Below are 24,464 nucleotides of genomic sequence, written 5' to 3' on the forward strand. Positions count from 1 at the left end.
CCTCATACGTGTCTGTCCTCATACGTGTCTGTCCTCATACGTGTCTGTCCACATACGTGTCTGTCCACATACATGTCTGTCCACATACGTGCCTGTCCTCATTCGTGTCTGTCCCCATACGTGTCTGTCCTCATACGTGTCTGTCCTCATACGTGCCTGTCCTCATTCGTGTCTGTCCTCATACGTGTCTTTCCCCATACATGTCTGTCCTCATACGTGTCTGTCCACATACATGTCTGTCCTCATTCGTGTCTGTCCCCATTCATGTCTGTCTTCATACGTGTCTGTCCACATACGTGTCTGTCCACATACGTGTCTGTCCACATACGTGTCTGTCCTCATACGTGTCTGTCCTCATACGTGTCTGTCCCCATATGTGTCTGTCCTCATACGTGTCTGTCCTCATACGTGTCTGTCCTCATACGTGTCTGTCCCCATATGTGTCTGTCCACATACGTGTCTGTCCACATGCGTGTCTGTCCTCATAGGTGTTTGTCCACATACGTGTTTGTCCACATACGTGTCTGTCCACATACGTGTCTGTCCTCATACGTGTGTGTAACCATATGTGTCTGTCCCCATACGTGTCTGTCTCCATATGTGTCTGTCCTCATAATTGTGTGTCCTCATATGTGTCTGTCCACATACATGTCTGTCCTCATAGGTGTCTGTCCACATACTTGTCTGTCCTCATATGTGTCTGTCCTCATACGTGTGTGTCCCCATACGTGTCTGTCCCCATACGTGTCTGTCCTCATAATTGTGTGTCCTTATACGTGTCTTTCCTCATACATGTCTGTCCACATACGTGTCTGTCCCCATACGTGTCTGTCCACATACGTGTCTGTCCCCATACGCGTCTGTCCCCATACGTGTCTGTCCTCATACGTGTCTGTCCCCATACGTGTCTGTCCTCATACGTGTCTGTCCTCATATGTGTCTGTCCCCATACGTGTCTCTCCCCATACGTGTCTCTCCCCATACGTGTCTGTCCTCATACGTGTCTCTACCCATACGTGTCTGTCCCCATACGTGTCTGTCCCCATACGTGTCTGTCCTCATACATGTGTGTCCATATACGTGTCTGTCCACATTCGTGCCTGTCCTCATACGTGTCTGTCCTCATACATGTCTGTCCTCATACGTGTCTGTACACATACGTGTCTGTACACATACGGGTCTGTCCTCATGCATGTCTGTCCGCATACGTGTCTGTCCCCATAGGTGTCGGTCCACATACGTGTCTGTCCCCATATGTGTCTGTCCCCATATGTGTCTGTCCACATACATGTCTGTCCTCATACGTGTCTGTCCCCATACGTGTCTATCCACATACGTGTCTGTCCTCATACGTGTCTGTCCTCATACGTGTCTGTCCTCATACGTGTCTCTACCCATACGTGTCTGTCCCCATACGTGTCTGTCCCCATACGTGTCTGTCCTCATACGTGTCTGTCCTCATACGTGTCTCTCCCCATACGTGTCTCTCCCCATACGTGTCTGTCCTCATACGTGTCTCTACCCATACGTGTCTGTCCTCATACGTGTCTGTCCCCATACATGTCTCTCCCCATACATGTCTGTCCTCATACGTGTCTCTACCCATACGTGTCTGTCCTCATACGTGTCTGTCCCCATACGTGTCTGTCCTCATACATGTGTGTCCATATACGTGTCTGTCCACATTCGTGCCTGTCCTCATACGTGTCTGTCCTCATACGTGTCTGTACACATACAGGTCTGTACACATATGGGTCTGTCCTCATACGTGTCTGTCCACATACGTGTCTGTCCCCATAGGTGTCTGCCCACATACGTGTCTGTCCCCATATGTGTCTATCCCCAAACATGTCTGTCCTCATACATGTCTCTCCTCATACATGTGTTGCCATAAGTGTCTCTCCTCATGTGTGTCTCTCCTCATACGTGTCTGTCCCCAAGCCTGTCTCTCCTCACACCTGTCTTGTCATATGTGTCTGTCCTCATACGTGTCTTGTCATACGTTTCTGTCCCCATACGTATCTCTCATTATATGTGTGTTGTCATACATGTCTGTCCTCATACAGGTTTGTCCCTATGCGTGTCTGTCCCAATTTGTGTCAGTCCCCATACGTGTCTGTCCTCATACGTGTCAGTCCTCATACGTGTCAGTCCTCATACGTGTCTGTCCTCATACGTGTCAGTCCCTCATACGTGTCAGTCCCCATACGTGTCTGTCCTCATACGTGTCAGTCCTCATACGTGTCTGTCCTCATACGTGTCAGTCCCCATACGTGTCAGTCCCCATACGTGTCAGTCCTCATACGTGTCAGTCCTCATACGTGTCTGTCCTCATACGTGTCAGTCCCCATACGTGTCTGTCCTCATACGTGTCTGTCCTCATACGTGTCAGTCCTCATACGTGTCTGTCCTCATACGTGTCAGTCCCCATACGTGTCAGTCCCCATACGTGTCAGTCCTCATACGTGTCAGTCCTCATACGTGTCTGTCCCCATACGTGTCTGTCCCCATACGTGTCAGTCCCCATAGGTGTCTGTCCTCATACGTGTCTGTCCTCATACGTGTCTGTCCTCATACGTGTCTCTCCCCATACGTGTCTGTCCTCATACGTGTCTCTACCCATACGTGTCTGTCCCCATACGTGTCTGTCCCCATACGTGTCTGTCCTCATACATGTGTGTCCATATACGTGTCTGTCCACATTCGTGCCTGTCCTCATACGTGTCTGTCCTCATACGTGTCTGTACACATACGTGTCTGTACACATACGGGTCTGTCCTCATAGGTGTCTGTCCACATACGTGTCTGTCCCCATAGGTGTCTGTCCACATACTTGTCTGTCCCCATATGTGTCTATCCCCAAACATGTCTGTCCTCATACATGTCTCTCCTCATACATGTGTTGCCATAAGTGTCTCTCCTCATGTGTGTCTCTCCTCATACGTGTCTGTCCCCAAGCCTGTGTCTCCTCACACCTGTCTTGTCATATGTGTCTGTCCTCATACGTGTCTTGTCATACGTTTCTGTCCCCATACGTATCTCTCATTATATGTGTGTTGTCATACATGTCTGTCCTCATACAGGTTTGTCCCTATGCGTGTCTGTCCCGATTTGTGTCAGTCCCCATACGTGTCTGTCCTCATACGTGTCTGTCCTCATACGTGTCAGTCCTCATACGTGTCTGTCCTCATACGTGTCAGTCCCCATACGTGTCAGTCCCCATACGTGTCTGTCCTTATACGTGTCAGTCCTCATACGTGTCTGTCCTCATACGTGTCAGTCCCCATACGTGTCAGTCCTCATACGTGTCAGTCCTCATACGTGTCAGTCCTCATACGTGTCTGTCCTCATACGTGTCAGTCCCCATACGTGTCTGTCCTCATACGTGTCTGTCCTCATACGTGTCAGTCCCCATACGTGTCAGTCCCCATACGTGTCAGTCCCCATACGTGTCAGTCCCCATACGTGTCTGTCCTCATACGTGTCTGTCCTCATACGTGTCAGTCCCCATACGTGTCAGTCCCCATACGTGTCAGTCCCCATAGGTGTCTGTCCCCATAGGTGTCTGTCCTCATACGTGTCTGTCCCCATACGTGTCTGTCCACATACGTGTCTGTCCACATACGTGTCTGTCCTCACCCAGTGTTCCTCATAGTAGATGACAGATACCTTGGGTCAGGTAAAGTCTATTTAGTGCCAGCCATGTGATTCTGGTGTTGGATGGAGGGATTGGAGCCCCTGTAGGATTTTATCACAAGGAATAGAGGAAGTCTTCCAATGGGGTGATTTCCTCCACTTCCTGTTAAAGAAAAAACAAACAAACAAAAAAAGAGAATACATAAAATGACATCACTGATTGGAAAAAGGCCCTTCTTATCAATCAGTGATGTAATATATATGTATTTTCTTTTTTTGTTTGTTTGTTTTTTCTTTTCTACTTTTTTTCTAGAAAGGGGATCACAACATGTACATAGTTACATAGTTACATAGTTACATAGTTCACATGTACACATCCCTGATGAACTCAAAGTTGGCAAAGTATTTCGAAACGCGTTGGATTTATCATTCTCCCCCCATGGGGGGTTTTCTTTCCCATGATGGGAGTCATGTTTTCCCCTTTTCTTTCTTTTGTCTCAATTCTTGACTGAGTATCATATGTGGTTCCACCTGCTTATGGTCCACCGTGGTATTTTCCAGTTTGGCCATATGATCAGGGCTCGGCAATGTGGTTATTCAATATTTGTATCTGTATCATTTTAACCAGTTCTTAAAGCGGTTGTAAACCCTAGGAAAAAAAAAAAAAACCTGCAAGACAAAGGCATAATGGGCTAGTATGCATCGCATACTAGCCCATTATGTGTAACTTACCTTAGAACGAAGCCCCCACACGGACCCCCGGACATCGCTGCGGGCGCTGCCATGATCCCTCGGCGTCTCTTCCGGGTTCGGCGGCTCCGGCGCGGTGATTGCCGGAAGAGACGGCTCCGGCGCGATGACTGGCCGGAGCCGCGATGACGTCACTCCCACGCAAATTAATTGAAGGTCCCCCCGGACCTTCAGAGCGCATGCGCCGCTCGCGAGAGCGGCTGCATGCACTGTAAATGTCTCCTAAACCATGCCGGTTTAGGAGATATTATTTGTACCTACAGGTAATCCTTATTATAGGCCGCATTATAGGCTTCCCTGTAGGTAAAAGTGTCAAAAAGCGGGATACTACCGCTTTAATAAATATTCATATTTTATTTTGGATTTATTCTTTTCCCTGATTGCCCTAAAAATCCCCCATTAAGAGGAGAACTACCCATGTGTATTTCAAATGTTTTATGGGATGATCACAAGTCACTCACCATCTGGGATAACTTTTTTCACAGCAATCCACTGTAACCCAAACGGTCCAAAAATCGAATCCATGTACACCGAGTCAGAAGAGGAACTCTCAGTGCCGTATTATATAAACACACTTTAATAAAATAAGTCGTCTACTCACAAAGTAAAAAGAGTAAAACAGCATCTGAGGTATACATGATTAATGCCTCAGCAGGCGTGATGACGTCACCACTGTAGTTCTGTCCGATGCGTTTCGTCCTATGAGATGTCACCGGTGTATATGGAGGCGTAGATCAGTATACCTGAGATGCCTTATTTTAGGAAAGTGTGTTTTTATAATACGACTAATTGAGAGTTCTTCTTCGAGGTGGGGAATCGATGTGTCCCACTTAGAGAGATTTCCTTTGACTTCCTGTTCTGGGAATGTGACAGGAAGTTCTTAACTTCCCCCATTGGATGATTAACCCTTAGCGCCCAACAGTGGTCCCCAGACATTTTGAGGGGTGAATCCCCCCCCCCCTTTGTTGGGGCTTCAGCTAATGTCAGAAACTTGATTGGATTCAAAATCCATGTGAATCTTTCCTGTGTGGATAAATGAGTCTAGGTGAATCTTTCCTGTGTGAATCTATGTGAATCTTTCCTGTGTGAATCTATGTGAATCTTTCCTGTGTGGATAAATGAGTCTAGGTGAATCTTTCCTGTGTAAATCTATGTGAATCTTTCCTGTGTGGATAAATGAATCTAGGTGAATCTTTCCTGTGTGAATCTATGTGAATCTTTTCTGTGTGAATCTATGTGAATCTTTCCTGTGTGAATCTATGTGAATCTTTCCTCGGTCAGGGCTCTGTACAGGACACTGGAGTTCCTCCACAACCAAACTGGTCACCCCACGTCTTTATGGTTGATTGAGAAGACCTCACTTATTCCAATCCTCCAAATGAGGTCAGAGCTCTGTACAGGACACTCGAGTTCCTCCACAACCAACTGGTGACATCATGAATTTATGGAGCTGGCTTTGTATGTGGGGGGGGGCACAGTCATGTCTTTATGGAACTGGCTTTGTATGTGGGGGGGGGGGCACAGTCATGTCTTTATGGAACTGGCTTTGTATGTGGGGGGGGAGGGCACAGTCATGTCTTTATGGAGCTGGCTTTGTATGTGGGGGGGGGGCACAGTCATGTCTTTATGGAGCTGCCTTTGTATGTGGGGGGGGGCACAGTCATGTCTTTATGGAGCTGGCTTTGTATGTGGGGGGGGGGGGGGCACAGTCATGTCTTTATGGAGCTGGCTTTGTATGTGGGGGGGGGGGCACAGTCATGTCTTTATGGAGCTGGCTTTGTATGTGGGGGGGGGGGGCACAGTCATGTCTTTATGGAGCTGCCTTTGTATGTGGGGGGGGGGGCACAGTCATGTCTTTATGGAGCTGGCTTTGTATGTGGGGGGGGGGCACAGGCATGTCTTTATGGAGCTGCCTTTGTATGTGGGGGGGGCACAGTCATGTCTTTATGGAGCTGGCTTTGTATGTGGGGGGGGGGGGGCACAGTCATGTCTTTATGGAGCTGCCTCTGTATGTGGGGGGGGGGGGCACAGTCATGTCTTTATGGAGCTGGCTTTGTATGTGGGGGGGGCACAGTCATGTCTTTATGGAGCTGCCTTTGTATGTGGGGGGGGGGGGCCCAGTCATGTCTTTATGGAGCTGGCTTTGTATGTGGGGGGGGGGCACAGTCATGTCTTTATGTAGCTGGTTTTGTACACATGGGGGGGTCATACTGGAACAGAAAAGGGTCTTCACCAAAATGTTACCACAAGGTTAGAAGAGCACGATTGTCTCCAATGTCTTTGTATGATGGAGGGTTACCAGGACCCTTCACTGGAGACCCCTGAACCCCATCATTTGGGGGGGGTCACATAATTTTGGCCATGTTCGGTAGGTCCGTGTAAAGGTCAGGTGGTGTTCACATATTTTGCAGTGCAGTCATTACATTGCTGTGACCGGTTCTATAATAACGCGGTGCGCCTGGAAGGACGTTATTTTAGATTGTCACCAATATATAGTTTAGGTTTTACCGTCTCTCCGCATGCGGCCCTTCACCATCCTCACATTTACCCCAGGTACCCTTTGTAATCCGTGGAGACATTTCCAGGAACCGTTCCATCGGTGGGATCACCTAAACCCAAGACTGGCCTTGGAGACAATTGTCAGCAACCGATCCGGTCCACATGGAAGGTTCTGGCGGTTTTTCTCTGCGTTGTCAGGGATTGGGCGATATTTGTGTAGGACGATTTTGGGTCGTATTTTTCGCAGTCAGCGCTAATTATCTGCTGATTGTTGTTTCTGTATCCAGGACGGGGGTGACCATCTGTTTAAGGTGGAGAAGTACAAATCAGCAAATCCAAGGACCGTGTGATGGAAAATCATTAAAACCTTGAAGTCCGATTACCCCTCCAAATAATGGCGGCCCCTCCCACTATCTCATTATAAGGAAGACGGCGGCGGGTGGAAGGATCGGATACAACGCTGGAAATTCATTCTATCCCTGAAGACTCATCTGAGATGATGGATGAGGGGCGCTCACTGCCGCAACATTCATTAAAGCAAAGCTACTGAAGTCCTTTAATTACCTCCCGCACCTCCCCACCCCCCATCACATTATATGAGGGAAGCGGGCGAGCGATTCCCAATACCCATCTGTGATTCCAGCTGACACCCCATAATACTTCATCCTTCTGTGTCCGAGAACCCCGAGCAACCCTCACCCATTATTCACACCGAGGGGTTCCAAGCAGCAAACAGAATGAACAGGATGTATGATCACACCTCAGACTGAAAGGTTATTATCAGCATTGCCCCTTTCCCAACTCCCAGCTGCCCTCTTTCCTGCTGCCCCCAGTGCTCCCCATTCCCAACTCCCAGCACCCCCTCCCAGTGCTCCCCCACCCCTTCCCAATTGTCAACTCCCTGTCCCACTCCCAGTGCTCCCCCACCCCTTCCCAATTGTCAACTCCCTGTCCCCCTCCCAGTGCTCCCCATTCCCAACTCCCAGCCCCCCCTCCCAGTGCTCCCCCCACCCCTTCCCAATTGTCAACTCCCGGTCCCCCTCCCAGTGCTCCCCCTTCCCAATTCCCAACTCCCAGGCCCCCCTCCCAATGCTCCCCCCATCCCTTCCCAACTCCCCCCACCCAGTGCTCTTCCACCCCTGCCCAACTTTCTGGCCCCCCTCCCAGTGCTCCCCCCACCCCCTTCCCCATTCCCAACTCCCAGGCCCCCCTCCCAGTGCTCCCTCCACCCCCTTCCCAATTCCCAACTCCCCCCACCCAGTGCTCTCCAACCCCTTCCCAACTCTCAGGTGACACCATCCTCATCCTCACCCGATATTTCCTCTTCCTCCTGGATATTTCCGGTGACACCATCCTCATCCTCGTCTGATATTTCCTCTTCCCCCTGGATATTTCCGGTGACACCATCCTCACCCAATATTTCCTCTTCCTCCTGGATACTTCCAGTGACACCATCCCCATCCTCATCCGATATTTCCTCCTCCCCCTGGATACTTCCGGTGACACAATCGTCATCCTCATCCGATATTTCCTCTTCCCCCCGAATACTTCCAGTGACACCATCCTCATCCTCATCCCATATTTCCTCTTCCCCCCCGAATACTTCTGGTGACACCATCCTCATCCTCACCCGATATTTCCTCTTCCTCTGATGTTTCCGGTGACACCATCCTCATCCTCACCCGATATTTCCTCTTTCTCGGATGTTTCCGGTGACACCATCCTCACCCAATATTTCCTCTTCCTCAGATGTTTCCGGTGACACCATCCTCATCCGATATTTCCTCTTCCCCCTGGATACTTCCAGTGACACCATCCTCATCCGATATTTCCTCTTCCTTGGATGTTTCGGTGACACCATCCTCATCCTCACCTGATATTTCCTCTTCCCCCTGGATACTTCTGGTGACACCATGCTCATCCTCACCCGATGTTTCCTCTTCCTCGGATATTTCCGGTGACACCATGCTCATCCTCACCCAATGTTTCCTCTTCCTCGGATATTTCCGGTGACACCATGCTCATCCTCACCCGATGTTTCCTCTTCCTCGGATATTTCCGGTGACACCATGCTCATCCTCACCCGATGTTTCCTCTTCCTCGGATATTTCCGGTGACACCATCCTCATCCTCATCCCATATTTCCTCTTCCCCCTAGATACTTCCGGTGACACCATCCTAATCCTCATCCGATATTTCCTCTTCCTCGGATGTTTCCGGTGACACCATCCTCATCCTCACCCGATAGTTCCTCTTCCCCCTGGATACTTCCGGTGACACCATCCTCATCCGATATTTCCTCTTCCTCAGGTGTTTCCGTTGACACCATCCTCCCCCTCATCCCATATTTCCTCTTCCTCGGATGTTTCCGGTGACACCATCCTCATCCTTATCTGATATTTCCTCTTCCCCCCGAATACTTCTGGTGACACCATCGTCATCCTCATCCGATATTTCCTCTTCCCCCCGAATACTTCCGGTGACACCATCCTCCTCCTCCTCCTCATCCGATTTTTCCTCTTCCCCCCGAATACTTCTGGTGACACCATCCTCCCCCTCATCCCATATTTCCTCTTCCTCGGGTGTTTCCGGTGACACCATGATCGTCCCTTAGTGGCTCGGATATCCCCCCTCCCCCGGATGGCCCGCGGTGTGAGTAGCACTTCGTATTCCGGTCGCGCGGACTTCCCATCCCAGAGAGACCTCCGCTGAATGCAAAGTTGGGCTGAGCCGCGGTTGCCATGGTAACTGTTGGGGATCTCATGCAGGCAAGTCTTTTGATACATTGTTATTACACGCATCCTAATAAAGAACTCCGGCAACGCATTCCGCTTATTAAACACTTCATTGTATTTTCATTTCTTCAAATTAAATTTTAAATAGAGAATTTGTTTTTTCCCGAGCCGCCGAATCGCCGAGATTTACGAGCGCAATTTATTGTCTGAAGTTGCCGGTTTCATTGTTGGAATTTATTATTATTACACTAAAAGTCCATTAACCCCACCCCCACCTCAGATCCCTGCTATAGAGGGGATTATAAATGCCCCTGTGGGGTGGGTGGGGGTTAAAGCATACCTGTGATCGCCACACCAGCATCATCATCCTCCAATCATCTCCAGCCCCCGCCTATCACTCTGAAGGAGACCGCACCCATTTTCTTCCTGGAATTCTGGGACACGTAGTCACTATGACCTGTGGGGAGGATCAGCTGGGTCACACCTTTCACAGAGCCTGCCTTCTGAGGGGAGGAGTTTCAGGAGGCGGAGCCAGTACAGGAATCAGCAAGGCACCATGGGATATGTAGTCCTTAGAAAAGAAGGAGAAGCTGCAAAGCATGCTGGGAGGCCAGGAAGCAGACAGGCAGAGCTCACACCATGGAAGGAGATTTTCCAGGAATCTTATATTGGATTGTCAGTTATAACGATTGTTTGTATTCGTATTACAATGCTGATCGCATAGAATGGAGGTGTATGCTGTGACCGGAGGTCTCCTTTAACCCCCTCAGCTCCGGAAGGTCCCCCCCCTCCATGACCGGAACAGTTTCTGCTATTCAGCACTGCACAACTTTAACTGGTAATTGCGCGGCCGTGCGACGCTGTACCCACATAACATTTATATCTTTTATTTTCACACAATCAGAGATTTATTTTGGTGGGATTTGATGCGTTTTTTTATTTTATGTGATATAAAGGGAAAAAAAAAAGAGAAAAAAACAAATTATATTCTGCTCCGTCTCATCGGTAAAACAAATCCCAATAAGTGAAAATTTGTGTGAAAGTTCTAAAGTCCACAAACTACGAGATTTATACTGGGATTATTATTTCTATATTTATTTATACTGGGGATTGGTGGTATTGTGGCTGGGTGACATCAGGCACCCCATCCCTGGAATAATGTATACAGAGTAACAGATATGTGAGGGGATAATACGATGCCACAAAGATAGTATATATATATATATATACTTCAAAATATAAAATTTACATTGTTTATTTGATACATGAATAAAATAGAATCATTAAAATGATATTACACATGCCAGTGATTTGGTCATAACAATAGGTATGTTGAACAGATGGTCATGGTGTAGTGTCTGGTCCCAACATGTTTCGCCAGAATTGACTTCTTCAGGAGATTTAAAGATCACTAATAGCAGATTTAGAACAGCCACCGCAGAGCACCAGGCTGACTGCCCGCACCATTAAGGGAGGAGGGCGCCGTGTGGCCACAGGAGATACATCTAGACCAAGATTATGTAAAGTTCACTTAGGGTTAAACCGAGGACAAACTTCCTGTGTTCCATATCAGCATTTCTATCTCTAACGTTGGTTGTCCCTGTAAAATCTAGGCGCCCTTGGTTTACCCCTAAGTGAACTTTACATAATTCTGCTCTATATGTATCTCCTGTGGCCACACAGCGCCCTCCTCCCTTAATGATGAGGACAGTCAGCCTGGTGCTCCTCGGTGGCTGTTCTGAGTCTGCTGACTGTTAGTGATCTTTAAATTTCCTGAAGAAGCCAATTCTGGCGAAACATGTTGGGACCAGACACCAAACCATGATCATCTGTGCAACATACCCGTTGTGACTATATAACTGGAATGTGTAATATGATTTTAATGATTGTATATGAATTGTGTAGATGGAAGAATCCAATCATATTTATTTAATCAGCTGAAGAATTAACCAATCATCTATGGCTGCATAAAAGTCCCCCTTGTAGTGGAGCTGTGCTGGGAATGAAAGGGTTAAATTATCATTTCTGCCTGGGGGGGGGCACTTTTACTTACCTGACCCTCCCCTCCTCCATGCTGCTAGACCCCCGCAGCCTCTTCTCCCTGACACTCTGATGTCATCAAGACCAATGCAGGGACCATAGCCCCACAGAGCATTGGGGAACCCCATCTGCCGGGGGAGGGTCAGGTAAGTCAATCTGCTTTTCCTGACCCCCGGACAGAAACAAGCTGGACCAAATCTGGCGATACACAGTACAACCTACCTCCAATCATTAGCGGGGGAGGGGCAGGGATCGATGTTTAATTGTGACCACAAAGACAAGAAAATTCCAAGACGCAGAATGGAAAATTGTTCTCAGATGAGGAAATTCCTAACATTGAGTGCACCATTCCTTCCCAATCCTCCATTCCTACCCAATCCTTCATTCCTACCCAATCCTCCGTTCCTTCCCAATCCTCCATTCCTACCCAATCCTCCATTCCTACCCAATCCTCCATTCCTTCCCAATCCTCCATTCCTGCCCAATCCTCCATTCCTACCCAATCCTCCATTCCTTCCCAATCCTCCATTCCTTCCCAATCCTCCATTCCTACCCAGTCCTCCATTCCTTCCAAATCCTCCATTCCTTCCCAATCCTCCATTCCTACCCTATTCTCCATTCCTTCCCAATCCTCCATTCCTACCCAATTCTCCATTCCTGCCCAATCCTCCATTCCTACCCAATCCTCCATTCCTACCCAATCCTCCATTCCTTCCCAATCCTCCATTCCTACCCAATTCTCCATTCCTGCCCAATCCTCCATTCCTTCCCAATCCTCCATTCCTACCCAATTCTCCATTCCTACCCAATCCTCCATTCCTTCCCAATCCTCCATTCCTACCCAGTCCTCCATTCCTTCCAAATCCTCCGTTCCTTCCCAATCCTCCATTCCTTCCCAATCCTCCATTCCTTCTCAATCCTCCATTCCTTCCCAATCCTCCGTTCCTTCCCAGTCCTCCGTTCCTACCCAATCTACCATTTACACACAATCCTCCATTCCTTCCCAATCCTCCATTCCTTCCTTATCCTCCGGTCCTGCCCAATCCTCCATTCCTTCCTAATCCTCCATTCCTTCCCAATCCTCCATTCCTTCCCAATCCTCCATTCCTGCCAATCCTCCATTCCTGCCAATCCTCCATTCCTTCCCAATCCTCCATTCCTTCCCAATCCTCTGTTACTTCCCAATCTTCCATTCACACCCAATCCTCTGTTCCTGCCCAATCCTCCATTCCTTCTCAATCCGCCGCTCCTTCCCAATCCTCCGTTTCTGCTCAATCCTCCATTCCTTCCCAATCATCAGTTCCTTCCCAATCCTCCATTCCTACCCAATTCTCCATTCCTTCCCAATCCTCCATTCCTTCCCAATTCTCCATTCCTGCCCAATCCTCCATTCCTACCCAGTCCTCCATTCCTTCCAAATCCTCCGTTCCTTCCCAGTCCTCCGTTCCTACCCAATCTTCCATTTACACACAATCCTCCATTCATGCCCAATCCTCCATTCCTTCCCTATCCTCCGGTCCTGCCCAATCCTCCATTCCTTCCCAATCCTCCATTCCTTCCCAATCCTCCATTCCTTCTCAATCCTCCATTCCTGCCCAATCCTCCATTCCTGCCCAATCCTCCATTCCTTCCCAATCCTCCATTCCTGCCCAATCCTCCATTCCTGCCAATCCTCCATTCCTGCCAATCCTCCATTCCTGCCCAATCCTCCATTCCTTCCCAATCCTCTGTTACTTCCCAATCTTCCATTCACACCCAATCCTCCATTCTTGCCCAATCCACCATTCCTGCCTTATCCTCCATTCCTGCCCAATCCTCCATTCCTGCCCAATCCTCCATTCCTTCCCAATCCTCTGTTACTTCCCAATCTACCATTCACACCCAATCCTCCATTCCTGCCCAATCCTCCATTCCTGCCCAATCCTCCATTCCTGCCAATCCTCCATTCCTGCCCAATCCTCCATTCCTTCCCAATCCTCTGTTACTTCCCAATCTTCCATTCACACCCAATCCTCCATTCTTGCCCAATCCTCTGTTCCTGCCCAATCCTCCATTCCTTCCCAATCCTCCGCTCCTTCCCAATCCTCCGTTTCTGCTCAATCCTCCGCTCCTTCCCAATCCTCCGTTTCTGCTCAATCCTCCATTCCTTCCCAATCATCAGTTCCTTCCCAATCCTCCATTCCTACCCAATCCTCCATTCCCTCACAATCCTCAGTTCCTTCCCAATCCTCCATTCCTTCTCAATCCTCCATTCCTTCTCAATCCTCCATTCCTTCCCAATCCTCCGTTCCTTCTCAATCCTCCATTCCTGCCCAATCCTCCATTCCTGCCCAATCCTCCATTCCCTCACAATCCTCAGTTCCTTCCCAATCCTCCATTCCTTCTCAATCCTCCATTCCTTCCCAATCCTCCATTCCTTCCCAATCCTCCGTTCCTTCTCAATCCTCCATTCCTGCCCAATCCTCCATTCCTTCCCAATCCTCCATTCCTTCCCAATCCTCTGTTACTTCCCAATCTTCCATTCACACCCAATCCTCCATTCTTGCCCAATCCTCTGTTCCTGCCCAATCCTCCATTCCTTCCCAATCCTCCGCTCCTTCCCAATCCTCCGTTTCTGCTCAATCCTCCGTTCCTTCTCAATCCTCTGTTCCTGCCCAATCCTCCATTCCTGCCCAATCCTCCATTCCTGCCCAATCCTCCATTCCTTCCCAATCCTCTGTTACTTCCCAATCTTCCATTCACACCCAGTCCTCCGTTCCTTCCCAATCCTCCGTTCCTTCCCAATCCTCCGTTCCTTCCCAATCCTCCGTTCTTTCCCAATCCTCCATTCCTGTCAAAATCCCCAAATACAACTTTCCAGCATTCTTCATCGAATAGAAGAACGTTCCCAGGAATATCTGTACAAAAATTCACCAATGTGTGGCCTAAAGAGGACTCCATTCATACTTCTGCGACTCCAGAGTTGTTCGATTTCCATTGCGGCTTCACATTGTGACTTTGATGCAGTGTTGGATGGATGTGACTTTGGCTTTAACTGTTGCAAACTTTCCCATTGATAACATTTATAGGCGACTTTCATGCGACTTTTGAGAGTTTACATTGCAGCCTATGACACTCAAGTCGCATCAAAGTAGTACAGGAACCTTTTTAAAGTTGCTGTGACTTTAGGTTGCTTAGATTTGAACGACTTCCATTGAAATACTTTGGCTGCCACTTGTCATGTAACTTTATGTGTCCGAGTCGCAGAAGTATACTCTATAATTCAGGTACGGGTCCTGGGGTCCAGCGTGGTTCTTCCCACCGCCATGGACCCCTGGTACCGCCATCTTGGATACAGGAGGCGGCTGTGGCGTCCTGAGGAAACAGCCGGCTCCCCACAAGCTTGTATGGAACTTTATGAATGGTCCTTAAGGGGACATGTGATGGAAGGGGCGGAGCAAGGGACATCATCCCCGCCTAGTAGGGATTGTGGGAGCCAATCAAAATCAGTTCTCCCCGACAAACCCCTTTACCCCGTTACAGACTGGGGGGGGAGGGGTGACACCTGTGTGAGTGAAGTTCTCCTTAGGATGGAGAGTAGGTCCAATCTTTAGCACCATTCTCCCCCCCAGGGGGCACTACAGACAACACCTGAGCCCATCCCCCGGGAGGAAGGATCGCCAGCTTTGTCATTGATCCCACCTCTGAGGACAATAGAAGGTGGAGACTCATGGCCGCCATTAATCATATTACAGAAAACAATTCCTGAACTCAGAAATGTCCGTCTGCCTTCCCATCCAATCAGAATAATTGGCGCAGATAGAAGGGGGCGGGGAAGTCTGGAGACAACCAACTGGAATGATGAGACTTGAAGGTCAAAACATTGAAGAGGAAACAACTTTGTTTCCCCCTATTACAGGAAGGGGTAGAGTACCCCATATTAGAGGAAGGGGTAGAGTACCCCCATATTACAGGAAGGGGTTGAGTTCCCACCATAGTAGAGGAAGGGGTAGAGTACCCCCCATATTAGAGGAAGGAGTAGAGTACCCCATATTAGAGGAAGGGGTAGAGTACCTCCCATATTAGAGGAAGGAGTAGAGTACCCCATATTAGAGGAAGGGGTATAGTACCCCCCATTAGAGGAAGGGGTATAGTACCCCCCATTAGAGGAAGGAGTAGAGTTCCCCATATTAGAGGAAGGGGTATAGTACCCCCCATTAGAGGAAGGGGTATAGTACCCCCCATTAAAGGAAGGAGTAGAGTTCCCCCCATTAGAGGAAGGAGTAGAGTTCCCCCCCATTAGAGGAAGGAGTAGAGTACCCCATATTAGAGGAAGGGGTATAATACCCCCATATATGAGGAAGGGATAGAGTACCCCCCATTAGCGGAAGGGGTAGAGTACCCCATATTAGAGGAAGGGGTAGAGTACCCCATATTAGAGCAAGGGGTAGAGTACCCCCCACATTAAAAGAAGAGGTAGAGTACCCCCATATTAGAGAAAGGGGTAGAGTTCCCCCCATATTAGAGGAAGGGGTAGAGTACCCCCACATTAGAAGAAGGGGTAGAGAACCCCCCATATTAGAGTAGGGAGTAGAGTACCCAATATTAGAGGAAGTGGTACAGTACCCCCATTAGAGGAAGGGGTAGAGTTCCCCCCATATTAGAGGAAGGAGTAGAGTACCCCATATTACCGGAAGGGGTAGAGTGCCCCCATATTGGAGGAAGGGGTAGAGTACCCCATATTAGAGGAAGGGGTAGAGTATCCCCCATTAGAGGAAGGGGTAGAGTACCCGATATTAGAGGAAGGGGTAGAGTACCCTCCATATTAGAGGAAGGGGTAGAGTACCCCCCATAAAAGAGGAAGGGGTAGAGTACCCCCATTAGAGGAAGGAGTAGAGTACCCCATATTAGAGGAAGGGGTAGAGTACCTCATATTAAAGGAAGGAGTAGAGTACCCCATGTTAGAAGAAGGGGTAGAGTACCTCCCATATTAGAGGAAGGGGTAGAGTACCCCCCATATTAGAGGAAGGGGTAGAGTACCCCATATTAGAGGAAGGAGTAGAGTACCTCCCCATATTAGAGGAAGGGGTAGGGTACCTCATATTAGAGGAAGGGGTAGAGTACCCCCCACATTAGAGGAAGGGGTAGAGTACCCCCCATATTAGAGGAAGGGATAGAGTACCCTCCATATTAGAGAAAAGGGTAGAGTACCCCCATATTAGAGGAAGGAGTAGAGTACCCCATATTAGAGGAAGGGGTAGAGTACCCCCATTAGAGGAAGGAGTAGAGTACCCCATATTAGAGGAAGGGGTAGAGTACCTCATATTAGAGGAAGGAGTAGAGTACCCCATGTTAGAAGAAGGGGTAGAGTACCTCCCATATTAGAGGAAGGGGTAGAGTACCTCCCATATTAGAGGAAGGGGTAGAGTACCCTTCATATTAGAGGAAAGGGTAGAGTACCCCATGTTAGAAGAAGGGGTAGAGTACCTCCCATATTAGAGGAAGGGGTAGAGTACCTCCCACATTAGAGGAAGGAGTAGAGTTCCCCCCATATTAGAGGAAGGGGTAGAGTACCCCCACATTAGAAGAAGGGGTAGAGAACCCCCCATATTAGAGTAGGGAGTAGAGTACCCAATATTAGAGGAAGTGGTACAGTACCCCCATTAGAGGAAGGGGTAGAGTTCCCCCCATATTAGAGGAAGGAGTAGAGTACCCCATATTACCGGAAGGGGTAGAGTGCCCCCATATTGGAGGAAGGGGTAGAGTACCCCATATTAGAGGAAGGGGTAGAGTATCCCCCATTAGAGGAAGGGGTAGAGTACCCGATATTAGAGGAAGGGGTAGAGTACCCTCCATATTAGAGGAAGGGGTAGAGTACCCCCCATAAAAGAGGAAGGGGTAGAGTACCCCCATTAGAGGAAGGAGTAGAGTACCCCATATTAGAGGAAGGGGTAGAGTACCTCATATTAAAGGAAGGAGTAGAGTACCCCATGTTAGAAGAAGGGGTAGAGTACCTCCCATATTAGAGGAAGGGGTAGAGTACCCCCCATATTAGAGGAAGGGGTAGAGTACCCCATATTAGAGGAAGGAGTAGAGTACCTCCCCATATTAGAGGAAGGGGTAGGGTACCTCATATTAGAGGAAGGGGTAGAGTACCCCCCACATTAGAGGAAGGGGTAGAGTACCCCCCATATTAGAGGAAGGGATAGAGTACCCTCCATATTAGAGAAAAGGGTAGAGTACCCCCATATTAGAGGAAGGAGTAGAGTACCCCATATTAGAGGAAGGGGTAGAGTACCCCCATTAGAGGAAGGAGTAGAGTACCCCATATTAGAGGAAGGGGTAGAGTACCTCATATTAGAGGAAGGAGTAGAGTACCCCATGTTAGAAGAAGGGGTAGAGTACCTCCCATATTAGAGGAAGGGGTAGAGTACCTCCCATATTAGAGGAAGGGGTAGAGTACCCTTCATATTAGAGGAAAGGGTAGAGTACCCCATGTTAGAAGAAGGGGTAGAGTACCTCCCATATTAGAGGAAGGGGTAGAGTACCTCCCACATTAGAGGAAGGAGTAGAGTACCTCCCATATTAGAGGAAGGAGTAGAGTACCCCCCATATTAGAGGAAGGGGTAGAGTACCCCATATTAGAGGAAGGAGTAGAGTACCTCCTCATATTAGAGGAAGGGGTAGGGTACCTCATATTAGAGAAAGTGGTAGAGTACCCCCCACATTAGAGGAAGGGGTAGAGTACCCCCCATATTAGAGGAAGGGGTAGAGTACCTCATATTAGAGGAACCCCCACAGAGAGCAATGAGCCCCCCACAGAGAGCAATGAGCCCCCCCATAGAGATCAATGAGCCCCCCCCCATAGAGATCAATGAGCCCCCCACAGAGAGTAATGAGCCCCCCACAGGGAGTAATAAGCCACCCACAGGGAGTAATAAGCCCCTTCATAGAGATTCCTATTGCGCCTTTCAGGAAATCTCATTCCTTTCTATGTTCTGATTGGATCTTCCTGTTGGTATGAATTCTTCCTCTTTGTGATTGGGGTGCGGAAATGACTCGGCGGGGGGGCGTGGTATACATTGGCATGGGGCATCCTGCACTAAACTTTTCATCCATAGAGAGCAATGAGCCCCCCACAGACAGCAATGAGCCCCCCATAGAGAGCTATGAGCCCCCCACAGAGAGCAATGAGCCCCCCACAGAGAGCAATGAGCCCCCCATAGAGAGCAATGAGCCCCCCACAGAAAGCAATGAGCCCCCCACAGAGAGCAATGAGCCCCCCATAGAGAGCAATGAGCCCCCCACAGAAAGCAATGAGCCCACCCACAGAGCGCAATGACCCCCCCCCCAATAGAGAGCAATGAACCCCCCATAGAGCAATGAGCCCCCCATAGAGAGCAATGAGCCCACCACAAAGAGCAATGACCCCCCCATAGAGAGCAATGAGCCCCCCATAGAGAGCAATGAGCCCCCCACAGACAGCAATGAGCCCCCCATAGAGAGCAATGAGCCCCCCACAGTGAGCAATGAGCCCCCCACAGAGAGAAATGAACCCCCACCCCCCCCCCCATGGAAAGAAATAAGCCCAGATCCATCAATGTAATCCCTCCCCCACCCTCCCGATGGAATATGATAGATTCCTATTGCGGCTTTCAGGAAATCTCATTCCTTTCTATGTTCTGATTGGATCTTCCTATTTTATGAATTCTTTCTCTTTGTGATTGGGGTGCGGAAATGACTCGGCGGGGGCGTGGTATACATTGGCATGGGGCATCCTGCACTAAACTTTTCATCCAACCTAAATTTTTGCTTGTGTTACCTCTGCCTAAGGGGGCGGGTCCATGACACTTGTTACCTCTGCCTCAGGGGGCGGGTCCATGACACTTGTTACCTCTGCCTCAGGGGGCGGGTCCATGACACTTGTTACCTCTGCCTCAGGGGGCGGGTCCATGACACTTGTTACCTCTGCCTAAGGGAGCGGGTCCATGACACTTGTTACCTCTGCCTCAGGGGGCGGGTCCATGACACTTGTTACCTCTGCCTAAGGGGGCGGGTCCATGACACTTGTTACCTCTGCCTCAGGGGGCGGGTCCATGACACTTGTTACCTCTGCCTCAGGGGGCGGGTCCATGACACTTGTTACCTCTGCCTCAGGGGGCGGGTCCATGACACTTGTTACCTCTGCCTAAGGGGGCGGGTCCATGACACTTGTTACCTCTGCCTCAGGGGGCGGGTCCATGACACTTGTTACCTCTGCCTCAGGGGGCGGGTCCATTACACTTGTTACCTCTGCCTCAGGGGGCGGGTCCATGACACTTGTTACCTCTGCCTCAGGGGGCGGGTCCATGACACTTGTTACCTCTGCCTCAGGGGGTGGGTCCATGACACTTGTTACCTCTGCCTCAGTGGGCGGGTCCATGACACTTGTTACCTCTGCCTCAGGGGGCGGGTCCATGACACTTGTTACCTCTGCCTCAGGGGGCGGGTCCATGACACTTGTTACCTCTGCCTCAGGGGGCGGGTCCATGACACTTGTTACCTCTGCCTCAGGGGGCGGGTCCATGACACTTGTTACCTCTGCCTCTAGCCCACCCATAGAGAGCAATGAACCCCCCACCGAGAGCAATGAGCCCCCCATAGAGAGCAATGAGCCCCCCACAGAGAGCAATGAGACCACCCACAGAGAGCAATGAGACCACCCACAGAGAGCAATGAGACCACCCACAGAGAGCAATGAGCCCCCCCATAGAGAGCAAAGAGCCCCCCACAGAGAGCAATGAGCCCCCCCATAGAAAGCAATGAGCCCCCCACAGACAGCAATGAGACCCCCCCATAGAGAGCAATGAGCCCCACACCGAGAGCAATGAGCCCCCCCATAGAGATCAATGAGCCCCCCCATAGAGAGCAATGAGCCCCCCACAGAAAACAATGAGCCCACCCACAGGGCGCGATGAGCCCCCCCCCCCATAGAGAGCAATAAGCCCCCCCATAGAGAGCAATGAACCCCCCATAGAGAGCAATGAATCCCCCATAGAGATAAATGAGCCCCCCATAGAGAGCAATGAGCCCCCCATAGAGCAATGACCCCCCATAGAGAGCAATGAGCCCCCCACAGAGAACAATGACCCCCCCCCCATAGAGAGCAATGAGCCCCTCCATAGAGAACAATGAGCCCCCCCCATAGAGAGCAATGAGCCCCTCAATAGAGAGCAATGAGCCCCTCCATAGAGAGAAATGAACCCCCCCCCCCCCCCATGGATAGAAATAAGCCCAGATCCATCAAAGTAATCCCTCCCCCACCCTCCCGATGGAATATGATAGATTCCTATTGCGGCTTTCAGGAAATCTCATTCCTTTCTATGTTCTGATTGGATCTTCCTATTTGTATGAATTCTTTCTCTTTGTGATTGGGGTGCGGAAATGACTCGGCGGGGGGCGTGGTTTACATTGGCATGGGGCATCCTGCACTAAACTTTTCATCCAACCTAAATTATTGCTTGTGTTACCTCTGCCTCAGGGGGCGGGTCCATGACACTTGTTACCTCTGCCTCAGGGGGCGGGTCCATGACACTTGTTACCTCTGCCTCAGGGGGCGGGTCCATTACACTTGTTACCTCTGCCTCAGGGGGCGGGTCCATGACACTTGTTACCTCTGCCTCAGGGGGCGGGTCCATGACACTTGTTACCTCTGCCTCAGGGGGCGGGTCCATGACACTTGTTACCTCTGCCTCAGGGGGCGGGTCCATGACACTTGTTACCTCTGCCTCAGGGGGCGGGTCCATGACACTTGTTACCTCTGCCTCAGGGGGCGGGTCCATGACACTTGTTACCTCTGCCTCAGTGGGCGGGTCCATGACACTTGTTACCTCTGCCTCAGGGGGCGGGTCCATGACACTTGTTACCTCTGCCTCAGTGGGCGGGTCCATGACACTTGCTACCTCTGCCTAAGGGGGCGGGTCCATGACACTTGTTATCTCTTCCTCAGTGGGCGGGTCCATGACACTTGTTACCTCTGCCTCAGGGGCGGGTCCATGACACTTGTTACCTCTGCCTCAGTGGGCGGGTCCATGACACTTGTTACCTCTGCCTCAGGGGGCGGGTCCATGACACTTGTTACCTCTGCCTCAGGGGGCGGGTCCATGACACTTGTTACCTCTGCCCCAGTGGGCGGGTCCATGACACTTGTTACCTCTGCCTAAGGGGGCGGGTCCATGACACTTGTTATCTCTGCCTCAGTGGGCGGGTCCATGACACTTGTTACCTCTGCCTCAGGGGCGGGTCCATGACACTTGTTACCTCTGCCTCAGTGGGCGGGTCCATGACACTTGTTACCTCTGCCTCAGGGGGCGGGTCCATGACACTTGTTACCTCTGCCTCAGTGGGCGGGTCCATGACACTTGTTACCTCTGCCTAAGGGGGCGGGTCCATGACACTTGTTACCTCTGCCTAAGGGGGCGGGCCCATGACACTTGTTACCTCTGCCTCAGGGGGCGGGTCCATGACACTTGTTACCTCTGCCTCAGGGGGCGGGTCCATGACACTTGATACCTCTGCCTCAGGGGGCGGGTCTATGACACTTGTTACCTCTGACTCAGGGGGCGGTCTTTGTAGAGCCGGAGGACAACACAAGTTCTATTCAGGACCAATGAGGAAAATTAACCCTTTATCTGCATTAATAATATATTTTTTATATGAATGCTGTTCATAAAATGTGAGTTTATTTTTATTTTGTTACAATTTCTCTGTCTGTGGATCGCATAATAAAGAAAAATGAATCTTGTAGGACGATATCAGGAGAAGAAGGCGGTGTGCGTCCCACAGCTGAAGGGGTTAAAGCCTGGGATGACATTTATCATTTATATTCCTTTGTGGAGGATTTAGTGAATGACCCCCACAGCCAGGGAAGGAGTCGGAGAAGCGGAGTCAGAGAAGCGGAGTCGCTGGCTGCGCTGATGTCGTGTTTCAAGGTTAAACCTCTGTGAGACGTTGGTTGTGCGGAGATGTAGAACACAATCTGCTCATCATCAGACGTTCTGACCTGCATGGCATCCGATGCGCGCCTGCGAGGTGTTACCTTCACTTTACCTTTAAAGACGAACGGTGCCAGAGAAAAGCCAATGTTTAATTAAGTGCTCAAAGACTTTATCCCCTCACACCGGGAAACCTTCTACTGATATCCCCTCATACAATACTGCCGTAAAGGGAACCTGTCATGCAGTGCTTTAAGTGGGCCGGTACGCACTGGTACTCAGTGCCGCCACTTCCAAACATGGCTCTTGAGGGTACCGCAACCTCTCCGTGCGCCTTAGCGTTACCGGTACGCTCATTTTGGAAATCTGCGCCAGACCAGTCACCACCAGTGAGTCCCCCTGGCTCTGGAGTCCCAGCCCACTTGTTGCTATCGCCACTCGGCGTCTAGCAACCAGGGAGGTCATCTGAGGAGGAGGAGAGCGAGGCCCCAGCATACACTGCGGAGCCTCCTTCCTCCTCTGCTGCACGCCGAGTGTTGGCTCCACCAACCTCCTCCCTCCAGCTACTCCAGGCCACCACCGCACAGCGAGTTCTGTGTGTCAGCGGCCCTCAGCCTAAAAACGTGAGTAGGAGCAGTTCTAGGGACCCTGATGTGGAATGGGGGGCTCTGTGGGGACCCTGATGTGGAATGGGAGGGGATGGGGGGGCTCTGTGGGGACCCTAATGTGAGGGGGGGCTCTGTGGGGACCCTGATGTGAGGTGCGCCCTGTGGGGGCCCTAATGTGAGGGGGGGGGGCTCTGTGGGGAGGCTCTGTGGGGACCCTGATGTGAGGTGGGGGGCGCTCTGTGGGGGCCCTGATGTGAGGGGAGGCTCTGTGGGGACCCTGATGTGGGGGGGGGGCTCTGTGGGGGCTCTGTGGGGGCCCTGATGTGGGGGGGGCTCTGTGGGGGCCCTGATGTGAGGGGGGGCTCTGTGGGGAAACTGATGTGGGGGGGCTCTGTGGGGAAACTGATGTGGGGGGCGGGGCCTCTGTGGGGACCCTGATATAGAAAAAATGTATAGGCTATAATAAGAGTACCGGCACCTCTTTTGGACCACTTAAAGCGGAGTTCCGGGCACAGAAATGATTTTTCAATAATCATCCCCCCGGGACAGTCAGGATTGGTACATTCCACAATGGATAGCCTCTGATCTGTCCCGGTTCACACTTACCTGCAAGAAGAAATACTTACTTATGAAATTTCTTCTCCAGTGTTTCCATCTCTCTTGTGGGCAGCTGAAGCCGGCGCTGTCCTCTTCGGTGTCTTCTTCCGCGTCTTCTTGTCCCAGAATGCGCTGCACCGGCCCCTCTCGTCACTTCCGGTGCGGCGCCGCATTCCTCCACAGCGCCGCCCGGAAGTGACGAGCGGGGCCGGTGCCGTTGCATTGATTCCTGGGAGCTATGACGTTCAGCTCCCAGGAATCATTGCGAGACAGGAAGTGACGGCGGAGCCGCGGCTCCGAGGGAGGAAGTACTCTGAGGTGAGTATTTACGATCTTCAATTACAAGGTGAGTAAACAAAAAAAAAACCTAACTATCCGATTCCTTTTCAGGTGATGTCTAACTAGCGGAGGGGCACAAAAAAAAGGGATCGATTTTGTGCCCGGAACTCCGCTTTAAAGCAATGCTGTCATGGATAAATACAAACTGACCTAGTTTTGTACCCGTCAGTTGCCTGTCATGTTGATTCTCTGATTCCAGGGCTTCCTGAGATGCGGATTCAGTAGATGAATCTCTATTCCTATAGATGTGAAGGAGGTTACAGAGAAGCCGCTGTGGGAATTGTAATGACATTTCTGTAGGCATTTTT

At 50.4% G+C, this 24,464-nt stretch overlaps 1 protein-coding gene across 1 annotated transcript in view; it reads left to right on the forward strand.

Annotated features, from left to right (window-relative positions):
- The window catches only part of LRRC38 (leucine rich repeat containing 38), a 50,228-nt gene that overhangs the window by 1,364 nt on the left and 24,400 nt on the right, over positions 1-24,464 (forward strand). The gene's annotated exons all lie outside the window — the stretch shown is intronic.

This window comes from Pelophylax lessonae, assembly GCF_965119305.1.
Source record: "Pelophylax lessonae genome assembly, chromosome: 12".
Taxonomy (NCBI): domain Eukaryota; kingdom Metazoa; phylum Chordata; class Amphibia; order Anura; family Ranidae; genus Pelophylax; species Pelophylax lessonae.